Source organism: Adiantum capillus-veneris, chromosome 12 (genome assembly GCF_014529385.1).
Source record: "Adiantum capillus-veneris isolate H3 chromosome 12, ASM1452938v2, whole genome shotgun sequence".
Taxonomy (NCBI): domain Eukaryota; kingdom Viridiplantae; phylum Streptophyta; class Polypodiopsida; order Polypodiales; family Pteridaceae; genus Adiantum; species Adiantum capillus-veneris.
In genome coordinates this window covers 15298318-15312039 of record NC_140942.1, presented here as the reverse complement: position 1 = coordinate 15312039, position 13722 = coordinate 15298318, and the positions used below count along the sequence as shown (strand labels likewise).

The window sequence follows — 13722 nt, the reverse complement described above, 5'->3', positions numbered from 1 at the left end:
GGCACCCGTCCCTCTCCCACATATGATTCCAAGAGTACCTCCACCGGCCTTGCCTCCTCACATAGGTGACTTGGCAGCGTTTGCTCAAACCATAGGTCGATCTATCGCGGAAAATATGCGTCACGCATCTGATAGAGAGCCTAGAAGTAAGGCAATACAAATTGCCAAACTCACGCAAAAATTCAATGGGGACGAAGATGCTAGGAAACACATTGAAGTGTTTGAACAAGTATGTGATTCCTTAGGGGAACGCAACGAACTACATAAGTGCAATGCCTTAAGCTTGACATTAAGTGGGAAGGGTGGAGATTGGTATAGGACCCTAAGGGTGGATGAGAAAACAATCTACCCTACCCTTCGAAGGTTGTTTCCAAAGGAGTACATACGAGAAGGTGTGCTTTGGGGTGTAGCATCTCAGCTACAGAAGGCCGAACTAAGGAAGGAGAGTCAGTAAGGGACTTCATTAGTCGTCTAAAGCACTTAAACTCTCGTTGCCCTGTAAATGAGCGCTTCAACAATAACCAAGTGCTTGATCGATTCATTCGAGGGTTGAGGAATGAAGGAATCTATAATGGACTAGTGATTAGAGGTATCACAACCTGGGAAGATGTCACTGCCAATGCAATCCAATTAGAGGACAACTTGATGATAGCAGGCATGAGGGTGTCTACTGACACGAGATCCACTAGCTCACAAGCCATTGAGTATGAACCCATGACTGCAAAGCCCATTGCCAATGAGCCAAAGGTATTTGAGACATTCTTGACAGACCTCACCAAGGGAATCCAAGAGTCTCTTAAGGATAACCGACCCCCTCAAAATAGTCACATGTATCCAAGAAGGGAGCAACAATGGTGTTCCATTTGCCTAGGTCCACATAGCACTAGTGAGTGCCCTACGTTTAGAGTAAAATTTAATGGAACTTGCAACGCATGTGGTAGGTATGGTCACCAAGCTAAGGATTGTTTAATGATCAAACGTATGATGGCAAATAGACCACCTGTAGGCTGGACGGATGCACCTCGAGCTCTTGTATTGATGCCTACTCCACCTGTTGAGCAACTACCGCAACACATGGTCCCTAGATCTCAAAATGTTGTACAAGCTACACCGTTACCACCTCCTGTGCTAGGACCGCAGCCCCCGCATCCAAGAGTCGCCCCTATGAACCAAGTGGGTTGCGAGCCATCAAATGCTTATGCAGATGGCTGTGAGGAGGAAATAGACACTAGTATTGCCTACGGTCTTGATACATTGGAAGAGTGTCCTATATACTACATGGAAGATTGTTGGGGACAAGTCAAGCCAGTTTATCAAGCTGCTGCTCTCGCATCCAGAGGTCAAAATATCAACACCCAGGCTAGGAGGCCACCTCTTCAATGCTACAAGTGTGGTGGACCACATCGAGTAGCGGAGTGCCCTATTAGGCTACAAAAGAATGCTGCACAGATGCAAATGAATCAAGGGAGCACGTCTGCAATGCCAATACTCACATGTAATCGTTGTGGCATAGATCACTTGATTGCCCAATGCCCCTATAACCCAAATGCGCCTAAAATCACACCCCTAAATTTGGTCGAAATTGCTAGTGTGACATCGCCAATACCACCCGTCGCACCCGCTTATGCGATTACACGGTCCATGCTTCAAGGGCCAGGACATATCCTCGAAGAGAGAGATACCGCGTCAGTTATCCAAGCAAAGAAAAAGAAGACACGAAGGAAGAAGTCGCAGAATACGGAAAATTCAAAGCCAAGTTCCAAAACAAACATAGGAACAAGAGATGACCCCATGTATATGAATGACCTCGAGATGATTCAGATTCAGTCGAGACAATGGAGACTAGAACCAATACCACAAAGGGAAAGACCGACAAAGAAAACCGTAACATGGAACCAAATGAAAACCGAATAAGAGAAAATCATAAAGAGCCTCTGAAAACACCACAAGTGTTTCCAAATCCAATCCAAGACCCCCAAGATAAACCGCAGGGGCAAAAAGGGAAGAATCGTAAAAAGAAGATTGGGACGTACCCAAACCCAGTAGACGAGATTAAGCAGGTGAAACATCTAAGAGATTTAGTGGAGGAGACTCAAAGGAAACTAGAACCAGAACCCATGCATGTCAAAATTCATGACACAGTGTTTCCCACGCAAGTTCATCCACCCCACATGAACCATAGACCGTTAGCCATATCTAGTATCATCGAAGAAGGGAGTGAGGACGGGACATCAGAAAGTGAGCATACACCCTTCTTGTTGGAAAGGATGTTTAACGAAGGAATACCTGATCCCATTGAGGAATATGAGATTCCATCCTCACCAGTTCCTAGTCAAGGACCTACACCCTGCAAAACGCCAATGAATGTTGCCAAACTAGTGGACTTCATGTCTTCTGAGGTCCGAACCACGATCATAGAAAAGCTGTATGGAGATCCTGAGTTATTCCTTGCACTTCGAGAATTCCTTAACGAAGAGCTACGAACGGGATTACCGCAGTTTGCGCAACCAAATAGGCCTGACTCGATTATGATTGATGAGGAAAATCATGTGCAATCACTTGACTTAGATGGACACGAGTCTGTGATTGAGGTACCCATTAACGAATTAGGGCAGTATTTTGAAGGCGACGAGTCTAATGCGACCCTACCCATCACTACCAAGGGATTAACTATAAAGGGAATTCTTGATGGTGGTGCGGGAGTTAGCATCGTTACAAAAGATTGTTGGGAATCCATGGGAAAACCCCGCCTCAGTGTTACTAACATTGTGGTAAAGATGGCAAATGGTACCATAGCCAAACCTATGGGGATGCTCAAGGATCTTAAGATCAAAGTTCTAGGACACAAGGTACGACATACGTTCATTGTAATGGATTTCTCTAAACACCTTATGTCATATGAAATGATTTTAGGACGACCATTCATGAGGGAAGCACAAATGGTTCATGATTGGTCTAAAAATCATGTCTATTTGCAATTCCAAGACTCTGTCCTTAGAGTGGATTTGGTGACTGGTAAGGTACACCCCTTAGGGAGTAAAACCATTATTGATCATCGCTCTGACACCACAGTTCACTCGGCCCCACTACAATATTGTTACACTTGTAAGAAGGATACAGACATTGGCCAAGATTCTCCTTACATGGATGTGTTACCGGGTATGACGGAATCGGACAATGTGGATTGGGTCCACCTAGCATCAACCATAGACACTTGGGGAAATAGGGGGACGACCTGGGTAACACCTGAGGGGGATGAAATGCCTATACCCTTAAATATGCTACAAGCAATGCATATCGCTTCCGACAAGACTCATCCTAATGTCACGAAGAAAACATACAAGTGGGTCCCTAAAGCTTCTTTAGTGACCATAGCTAGTGCTAAAAAACAGAAGCCTTGTAAGAAACGTACCACTCGCTCCAAGAAAAGTAAGAAAATGTTGCGATGGATCCCTAAACGACTATTGGAAGCCCAACGCTACTATCAAGGAAATGATCAAATCTGGGTGCCAAAACGTAGATTGTGCTCTTACCTATCACCTGACCCATGTGAGCCCAATCCCGTAGCTCCAAAACGAATCAATGATCGTGAAAAGAAAAAAATCACAGAATGCTACACACCCGCTCCCGAGCTAGTTTGGGTACCAAAGAAAGAACGATTTGTTCCACCTAGCTCAGGAAGGGGGGAGTCCCATGAAGCTTCTAGCTCCTCATGTAATACATCCATAGAGGTAAAAGCTTCTACACAGCCTCCATCTATAGTAGTGGACCTCCATGAAGCTACAAAAGAATCCACACCTCCCAGTGTTCAAGAATCACCTGATGAACCACTTCAAGTTCAATCCTGGGAGAGTACCTTACCACCCTTGCAACTTGACGAGGCACCTAGGGTAATAGAAAACTACTGGCAAAAATCCTCACCTATTACCAACTGGAACAATTGGTTTCAAAGGGTGACAAGCTCATTTCAAATGGTATGATCTACCCAAGGAAGGGGGGAGTGTTTGCTGACATCCATTATTCACTTGCTTCCCTCTCAACCTTTTTGCCTGACCTCTCAATCTCCGATCTTAGGGAATGTAAATATAAAGCTTTATACTCACAAAAAAAATAAAATAAAGAGCAAGAGCAATTAGCAAACGAGTATGCACCTTAAAAGTCAAAACATTGACTCAGACCTACACATTTATATCCGGTACACTGAAACAGAAACCTAAGCAATGGTTACTTAGGTTCTTAATCCGATTTAGGCAGCATTGTATGAAATGTACTAGGGATTTCTAGTGGGCTTAACCCTATTGACCTTTAGCTTAAGTATTATAAAGGGAGTTTACTAATGTGATGAACCTGGGGAGGGTAACAGTGTTATATGACCCCCCAAAGTTACAAAATAAAAATGTTGAAAATGAACAAACAAAAAATCAAAGTGCCACAATGTAAAATTTTAAGCTGGAAGAGAAATCTCAGCTTGATTTGGTACTTCACTCACATGTATCGCCTATGGTACTAGAGCCCTAGAGGTTCCCAGCGTGGGCGCTTTTCCTTGAGAAGCAAAAAACCCAAGGCATACAAAATAAGCACACACATCATAATTGAATCAATGTGAAAAGACTTGGGGGGGTCAATGAAAAAGTAATCAGTCAGGCGATGATTTCATGAGAAATTCCTTTTATGGTAGCTTAACTACAAAGTCTTCTAGATATAGCCTCTAGTCAGCCCTCGAACATGAATACTTGGCTCTCGCGATTAAACAACTTAATTGACCATAGAAAATTAAGCAGCTTACCCATGGCATTAATATTCGATCTCTAGTGCCTTTCGACCGTCAAATTAGCGACCCCGGACTTGTTTAATTTTTTACCTTTACATCTGTTTATGCATTTGATTACATTGCAATTTAATGTTCATTGCTAACAAATTGTTTGAAATTCTTTTACCAATCAATTTGTCTACCTAAAACTGCATATGTTTTTTAAGAGAATGCCATTACTGTGCCAATGTTGTTTGATTTTGCACTGACTAAAGAAGGCTAAGGACATTCATCTCAAATGCTCTTCCACCTCGACGAACCAGCTTCAACTCAATAGCTTCCGAGGACGGAATCTACATCAGGAAGGGGGGCATGTTAACCCTCGTGGCTCACGGACACCCTATCGCCTACGACGGACACTGTAACCATATTATGTATTATTTAGAGTCAGGTACCAGGCTTGTCGGACCAATCGAGAAAGGTAGAGTGATCGCCGATGAGAGGCGCACTTTAACTTGGACATTCAAGGGATTAGTTGGTTAAGCATGGGCGCCCAAGTGTGAATGGGGTGAGCTCCTATAAAATCCAACTAAACCTAATTTTTACTCATTCTCTCATTTGTGCAATAGAAGAGTGCTCTTGCTCCATCTCCATCTCCATCTTCTTCTTCTTCACCTCCTTGTGTGTGTGTGTGTGTGTGAGAGAGAGAGGGAGAGTGTGTGTGCGATCGAGCATTACGAAGGCACGACGGCGGCGAAGCAGTTGAGCGCGACACGACTGCAGCTTCTTCTTCATCGCGGCGAGGAATCCACCACGAAGGCAAGCGTAGAGCGGTGAGTGACACACCCTTTGTTCTCTTGAGCTTGCTAGTTTAGGCTTGTTGTGTGCTTGGAGCCGTTTGTGGCTCGCACACGGTGTATTGGCAAGTCCCTTGCTTCGACAGTGCGGCAAGGAGCGCACAATTGATAAGAAAGATATGTAGATATCTAAGGTCTTTTCCTTTTTTTCTACGTACAAGGCTTTCAAGATAAGGGTCCATTAAGGGCAAGACTGAGTACGACGAGCCAATGAGGTCCTTCCTATTATATATGTGATTCAATATTTATAGACTGAGGGTACATGGTTGTGTCAAGATTCTTATGCCTCGGGTGTGCGACATGACTTGGCCTATTGATAACTTTGATGCATTCAGCCATAATTATCCCTGAAACTTTTTTCCCAGAGCTTCCTTGTCGACTTATGTATATATATATTTTTAAAAAAAGACCACTGTATTAGTGTACCATATTTGACTAAAAATAACTCCAGACATTCATGATCAATTTATGGACAAATCCAAACCTCAAATAGATAGGTCTTGTATCCTGTTTTTAGTCAAATCCATACATTCATGCTCACTTTATTGACCATTCCACACCTCGATTGGATATATCTTGTGTCCTGTATCAGAAGCATATCAATGATCACATGTGATCCTAGTAGACTGTTTAAAGTTATATAAGAGGTAAATAAACATTGAGTTCTTACCAGTATGATTAGATCAAGGCACTTTTACACACAATTATGCATTATGTATGTTTGTCCAAAAGGAGTGTTATGTGAGTGGCTACCTCTTGTTTATGTCAAAAGGATGTGAAGAAACGATAGTTATATATGTAGAGAAGCCAAAGCCACCTTTGCTACCATAACCTTGTATTTTGTATATATGAGTCAGGCTATGAATTAAAGCCTTTTCAAACTGTCATAGAGAAACTCCATAATTATGTTACACACATTCAACAACAGTGTTCCATTGCATATAAGAGGCTTAAAGCATACCCATTATCATTGGGTAATTACATCTATCTGGGTTGGCCAGGTAAATGGTTTTAATTGTGTGCACATAGCCAATCACTATGAAAATCTTCAAGTGTTTACCACGCCGTTTTATCACGTTTTGTAGAGAGAAGGTGCAAACTCAACTAGAGAAAGAAGAGAGAGGAGGGCGGGTTTTTTTTGTGTTTAAATTATTTATGCGACTGTTTTCGCGTTTATTACCGCGTTTCTTACTGTAGTTGTTACCGTTGTTATTACCACGTTTATTTTTGAAAAAAAAATAGCATCTAAACTTTTAAATTCTGTCTTAAACATCCCTCCCCCCCTCAAATTTTGGTGTTTCTCTCCTCTTAGTAAAAATTATATGAAATTTTTAAATTTTAAAAAGAAAAGAGAAAGAAAGAGAAAGAGGGATAGAGAGAAAGAGAGAGGGGGGGGATAATAACATTACACTCGGTTACAATTAAAATAATCGTTGTCAATTGATTAACATAATTGAGAATGCTCACAAATTTAGAGAGAGGAAGAGGGGGGAGAGAGAGATAAATAGATTACACGATAAAAAAACATCATAACTACAAAATGTTTATGAATCATCTTCCAAAAGATCCCTACATGAGGCATCATCCAATTCTAAGCCCATGGCTCCTAAATCAATAAAGAGAGAAACGGAATTGTCGTTTGTGGATGCATTGGCTTCATCATCTTCGAGTTCGTCATCCTCCATCTCATCATCTTCATCATCACGACAATCAATATCCTCGCTAAGACTTGCCGCCACCGGACTTGATTCATGAACATCCCTCTCCTCTGTCTCCACCTCATCCAAAGTCAAAGGTGGAACACGATCAAAGATGGTCTCCACTTCATTAATTAGTGGAAAAAATGGTTCTCCCGTGAGGTGTTACAAAAATTACGAACCAAAGTTTTGGTTGGTGGATTGCTGGGATATAGATGACCTATAAAAGAGAAGCTCAAAGTGAGTAACATTGGTATAATTAATGCTACAAGAAAATAAGAATAAAAAGGTACTTGTCACTCACCTACTCACAATTACACGGTAAAACTAAATTGTTATATCTCCGTGTGTGATGCACACTAGAGTCCACCATGTAGAGGCCATTCTCATGTCGTCTAGACACATTTGCAAACCACTTGCACTCGAAGATGAAGGTATGAAAGGTTCTAAAATTAACCTTTAGTATCCTTTCAATTGTTCCGTGGTAAGTGTCTTCATCATCGTCTGTGTCAAAGTTGCCCATGATGGCACAATCCATGGTGGTTCTACGCTCGTCAATGTGACGCGTACGAAAGTGACGATCCTTTGACCACATAGAGTTAAAGTAAAGGCACTACAAAATAGAAAAATATTTTTTATCAAATACAAATTAAAGACAATTTTATGAAAAAAATTTACAATATGGTTTAGGTTTATGAGTACTCTACCTTTGGTACACAGCCTCGTGCATAATCCCATTCTTTGCTGGTGATGTCTTCTTCGCGCGCTTTTGCCTTGATCATTTTCTCATGAATCCACTCTGCACTAATGAGATATATCTGGGAAACATGTAAGTTGTCTAGGCACTGGGGGTGCCCTCCTTCCTCCATGTGCTTGTTTCCATGCTTCTCTCTCTTGAAAATGCCTTGCCTTTGCCACTGTCCACAAGTCCACCCACTTGGTCATAATCTTTACATTGAGAATACAAAAGTTATTGACCACTCAGGATAGATTTATATCCATGTTAAGTAGTTTTACCTTTTCACTTGGCAAGTGTGAAGTCATCCTTGCATCTTCCTCGTCTGACTACATGCAAGGCATTGAAGGATCCGAATCCTCTGATATGTAAGAAAATCATACATGCCTCTAGTTCAGACCATAGCCACACAAAATCTTTGAGAGTCTTTAAAAACCTCTTTAATATAGCGATCTCCTCCACCAGGTGAACCAAGAGGTGAATTTGACTAAGAAGAAGAATTTGACTAAGAAGAACTGATCGAGGAAATGCATCTTCAATGGCACACACAATTTCTGTTGCCTCTATTTTGATTTTCCTGGAGCTCACAAATCTGCAAGAAAGAGAACAAGGATACACTAACTGCTAGTTGAAATTATTGTGTACATAAAAAAGGTGTAGTTGAGTGGAGTCTTGTGGTGTACCTTACTAGCTCTCCTAGTATGAAAATAGCATCCCTGACTTTCTTATCCCGACATATACAGATACTCACCAAAAAAATGAACTACAATGTAAATCAGGGGAAGGTAAAGTGATCGAGTGAAAGTCATACACACAAACTATAGATAGAGTAGGGAGTATGAAGATTACCTGAAGCATCTTGTGCCGCTCATGGGACTTCAACCCATACAATTGAACGCTTCCACCTTTCTTTGCTTTTGTGAAATATCCCTTTAGTGACCTCATGTATCCTGTTGGTGTGCAAATAGAGGCAATGGTACCCTTCAACTTGTCTAATTCTTCTTTGGCTAGCATTAATGGTGCTTTAGGAAGCACAATCTTTCCATTTGGGGCACGGTGTGGAGTAGTAGAGGTGGGGAGACGTTTTAAAAGCCTCAAATCCTCCCTCGCACACAAAGAGTCCTTCTTGCCAATAATGTGGTTCCATAGTGTTTGGACTACATTCTTAAAAATATGGATTACCTTGACATACCTTTTGGTGGAGGACACGGAGCCGGATTGTTGTTGTGGTGCTCTTCCCAAATGGTTGCCCAATCTATCATCTTGAGCTTTAGAGGTCTCTTTCCATTTGTTGGAGCCTTGTGCTTGTTATGCCCTTGGGGTAAGAAACGACGGTTGTTTGGATAGATTACCTTGCGCAAGGAATCAGGCCTCTTTGTCACCAACGATGGCCCGCAAGTAGGACATGCATTGTGTCCCGATGTGGACAACCCTGCATACATATCATATCTTTAGAGAGATGAGTGAACTAAATGGAGAGAGGGAAAGATAGAGAGAGACATAGAGGAAAGGGGGTTACCAGAAATCTCTCCAAGCCCAGGATAGTGGTGCATAGTCCACATATGGATTCCCCTCACAATGGCCTCTCTCCCCCCCTTTGCAAGTGAGACATCGAGTATTGTGCACCATCATAAAGAGGTGTTCGGGCACTCGCCATCAATCTATCCTCCGTTTCGGCAGCCCGTTGAGTGTAGGGCTGACAATCCTCCTCATACACATTGCTCTCATGAGATAATAACTCATTACACATGTTGAACATGTGCTCATCTTCTACCTCAAAGTGTGATGAAGATGCCATAGGAACTCCCGAAGTAGAGCCAATGGGAGGATCACCATGCGGTGCACCAAAATTTCCTAGTAGCTCTTGCCTCTGCCATTCGGCCTTGCGCGCCAATGCACCACCACCTAACACAGACCAATGGGGCACCTCTTCAAGCAACGGGTGAGTTGCGCTCTCATCTCTCCGAGCGCTTTTTTGAGGATGCCAAAGCCCTTCATTCTCCACGTGCTCCAATGCAATGCGCCTCAAGCAAAGGATTTTCCTTTTGCACTTGGTGCAAGGACAAGGGAGTTTTTCCTTGAGCCAACAATCATGCTCAGGGCCTCCAGGGGGACCACGATCATCCCATTCGATGTCCTGTACACAATAAAATTGTTTATTTAGTCATGTGTCCTAAAAATTAAATAATTAGACAAGCCCTAAATTCCATGAAAATATAAATAATTAGACAATCCCTAAAAAGTCCTAAGGTTTTTCGTAATGGCTATGAAGCTATAGGGGGCGATGATGCTAAATCATCCTTGATACAGCATAAAGTGCACATGGTTTTTCATTTCTTTTGGCAATGTGCTAAATGTGGCTGGATTTGGATACTATTCCTAATAATTCTTATGTCAGTGATGTTTTGGCTACCAGTAAAAGGGAGTCATAATTATTCAATGCTTGCTGGTAACGACCTTAAGTTACCAAAAGTTTATGAGATGTGGCTGTTGTGCTATGCTTCACGTGAAGTTCTAGTATATTGCAGAGCCCATCAATGCTATGTGATCTTAATGGTATTTGATGCAGGTGATTCAACAGATCTTCAAAAGTAGGTTCACTATGGAAGGGTATTTTTGGGTATATATTGTGTTTTCTTTCTGCTAGATCTAGGAATAGCATATTTGGAGCAGAAATTGAAGTTGATCGATTCAAGATATGTATGCTCATGTGGATATTATGCTGCACCACTATTGGGGCAATTTCTTATTATCCCATTTGATCCTGGGAGCTGTTGAAGAGCAACTTGCAGACATAAGGATATCATTTATTTTCCTGTAGAGCAAGTTACTAGACAGTAGATTTGTTTTTGGATGTATGATTAGACAAAAGTGTTTTTGGTTATATGATCAATAAGTTTACATGGCTAGCTTCCATTTGAAATCTTTGGACAATTGTTATGGTATCTTCACAACTTGAGATGGTTCTGCTACCAGAACTTCAAGGACTTGACGACCATTCCGTGTGCAAACAGAGTAAGGCATACTTGAGCTTGATAGGGTTCCCTAAAGCAAGCTGATAGTCAAGTAGTGTGTATATTTAACTGGAGCACTTGATTCTGGTGGGGTTCACTAAACAACCTTTTCATAATTGAATGCTTTGGAGTAAGACCACTACGGTTCAAAGATTTGTGATGGGACAGCTTCCAGATAATTGAGCTAGTCTATAACCCGTACAAAGTTTTGTTATTATGGCATGATTGACATATGATGAAGAAAACAAGGCTTTGAACGAAAAACTATATGGTTGTGTTAATACTAGACAAAATGGAAAACAAAAACTGTGATAGGAAACTTTTGCTAATAAAACAATTTGCCTTGTCATCCTTTTTTTTTGCATTGACAACCTTTCTAAGCATATTGCAACTGTGTTTGCAATAGCCAGTTGATAGAGGACAAGATTGAATGCAACCAAATAGTGTTCTGGATTCTCTTTTGGGATGCACTATAGATTTGTGCACATTAATCTCATTCCTTTGGACAATTTTTTGCTCTGCAACGAGGGCTCAAGCTTGTTGGCACAATAACTTCTTGAGAGAGAGCATGATTGATAAGGCCGCCTACCGCAAGAATCATCTGCCAAGTAATGATGTTGGATCCCATGCAACATTTCAAGAAGCTAGCAAAGGATTAATGCAGCAAACAACTCCAATTGCACTGGGTGCTTGCACCCCATTGAAAGGTTAAACTGTGTTTTGATATGTTGGCTCACCGTTGCAGCCACAACCGGGCTCTACTCTAGACAACACAACAAAAGGCAGTGCTTTGATATGCAACCAATTTTAAGAGTGCACCTGTGGAGTTCAACTGCGTTTTGAGAGGACGTGCCTTCAACAATGTAAGCTTATCTTGGTCACGGGAGATGCTTCCTCTGCGTTGATAGAGTTTTGAAAGGCAAGTGACAAGGCACCACACCTAGGAGCTTCTGCATCTTGAGATGCCAACCTAGTACTGCAACGTTTTGAGAGGTGAGGCCGATATGTCTCCTTGCGACAATCAAGATTGCCCGCCTAGTGGCTCAATGTAGGAGGAAGATGATGTCAAACCACCTGCTGTAGCGAGCACCGAAGCTCTGATACCACGTGTTGGGGTTGCAACAGCTATGGAGGATGCAAGCAGTGAGGATCCATGGCTAGAGGTGCAGCGTGCAGAGGAAGAAGAAGAACGAGATGAGAAGAGAGAGCTCGACACACAAAAAAAGGCTATATATTCTTGATTGATAACCTTACATATATATAACTTTGGCCATGCAAACTAGAAGTGCTTTGCATGCCTTTAGGAGGCATTTTCCATGGACAATACTGGGCTTGAAGAACCTAACAAGGATAACTTCACAAGACACTCGTGTTTCTCCCTAGTTTAGGTCTCTTCGATCCCCGATAGCGGAGCCAAATGTGGGAGAGGTGTCTAACCTCACTCCTATCTTATTGCAGATGTAGCAAGAACCTCGAATATAATTGTCAATCAATGGGATGAAGCTGACTTGACTAGTGCATAAAGGCTACAAGAGGTTTTCAATATCTTGGAAAACAACAAGCAACTCGCATCTAACTCAAGCTACACTCACATGATTGAAATCACCAAAAGCTAATCGCTCATCTGCAAACAAATCACATTTGTTACAGCATCAAACGACATCCAAACGTTACAAAACTTTTATGACATGTTTATAAGACCTAAGCACACATGCTTATGGTCTCAAATCTCACTTTAGGTCAAGTGCAAAAATCACTATTATTAACAGCAGTGAGTTTTTGACCTAGTCGTTTTCGATCCAGAATGCATCTAAATGCTTAGCAATTATGCCCCAATACCCACCTATACTTAGGTTTTGATGTTATGCTTAAATTCCTACTTATGATGAAATTAGGCCACGGGTCGGCGATGCCAAGAGCTACAATATATCGTGAAATGCTTATCATCATTAAAAATGTATATCTGTAAAGTTGGAGTTAAAATATTCCTGAGTTATCAAAGAAAAAAATGTTTCTACAATGAAAGCTCCAAAAAATGGTATCTGAGTTAGCTTGCTGGTAACAAGACCTATACGTCAGAGGTAAGTGGCATAACAACCACCGGAAGAGTTTCTACAATAGGAGCATTTGAAGACTCTATCACATTGATCTCCTCTAATTTTGATTTTCCCTTGTTTGAATCATCAAACTTAGAAGTGTCACCGGATTGTTTATCCTTCTTTCTTTGCTGCCATTTCTTGCAATCCTTCTTCACATGCCCTTTTTTATGGCAGTGATAGCACTCGACATTAGACATAGAAACCCGAGACTAACTGTTGCGTGAGCCCCAACATTCCTTGATTTTGGCACAACTTTGAGTGCGACCCCTCTGTCTATCACTAGCAACATACGGATCACCATCCTTCTTGCCTTCGAGATATTTCCCCTCGGTAAACAGACTCCCAAGGACGTCATTGTACACAAGACTAGTACCAGGTGCTGAGTTGCTAATCACAATATGGAACATATCCCAAGACGAGGGTAAACTGTATAGCAAGAAGATACATTTGATTTCCTCATCGAAGACCAAACCTTGAGTGGTCAACTCATTAATCACTTGGTATGTGCTGCTTCTTTTTTATGATATCTATTATCTCCTAGTGAAACTCACGTTTGGCAATGCCCAATA

At 41.7% G+C, this 13722-nt stretch overlaps 1 pseudogene; it reads right to left on the bottom strand.

The window, feature by feature from the left end:
• The window catches only part of LOC147445344 (uncharacterized), a 148766-nt pseudogene that overhangs the window by 107734 nt on the left and 27310 nt on the right, over positions 1-13722 (bottom strand).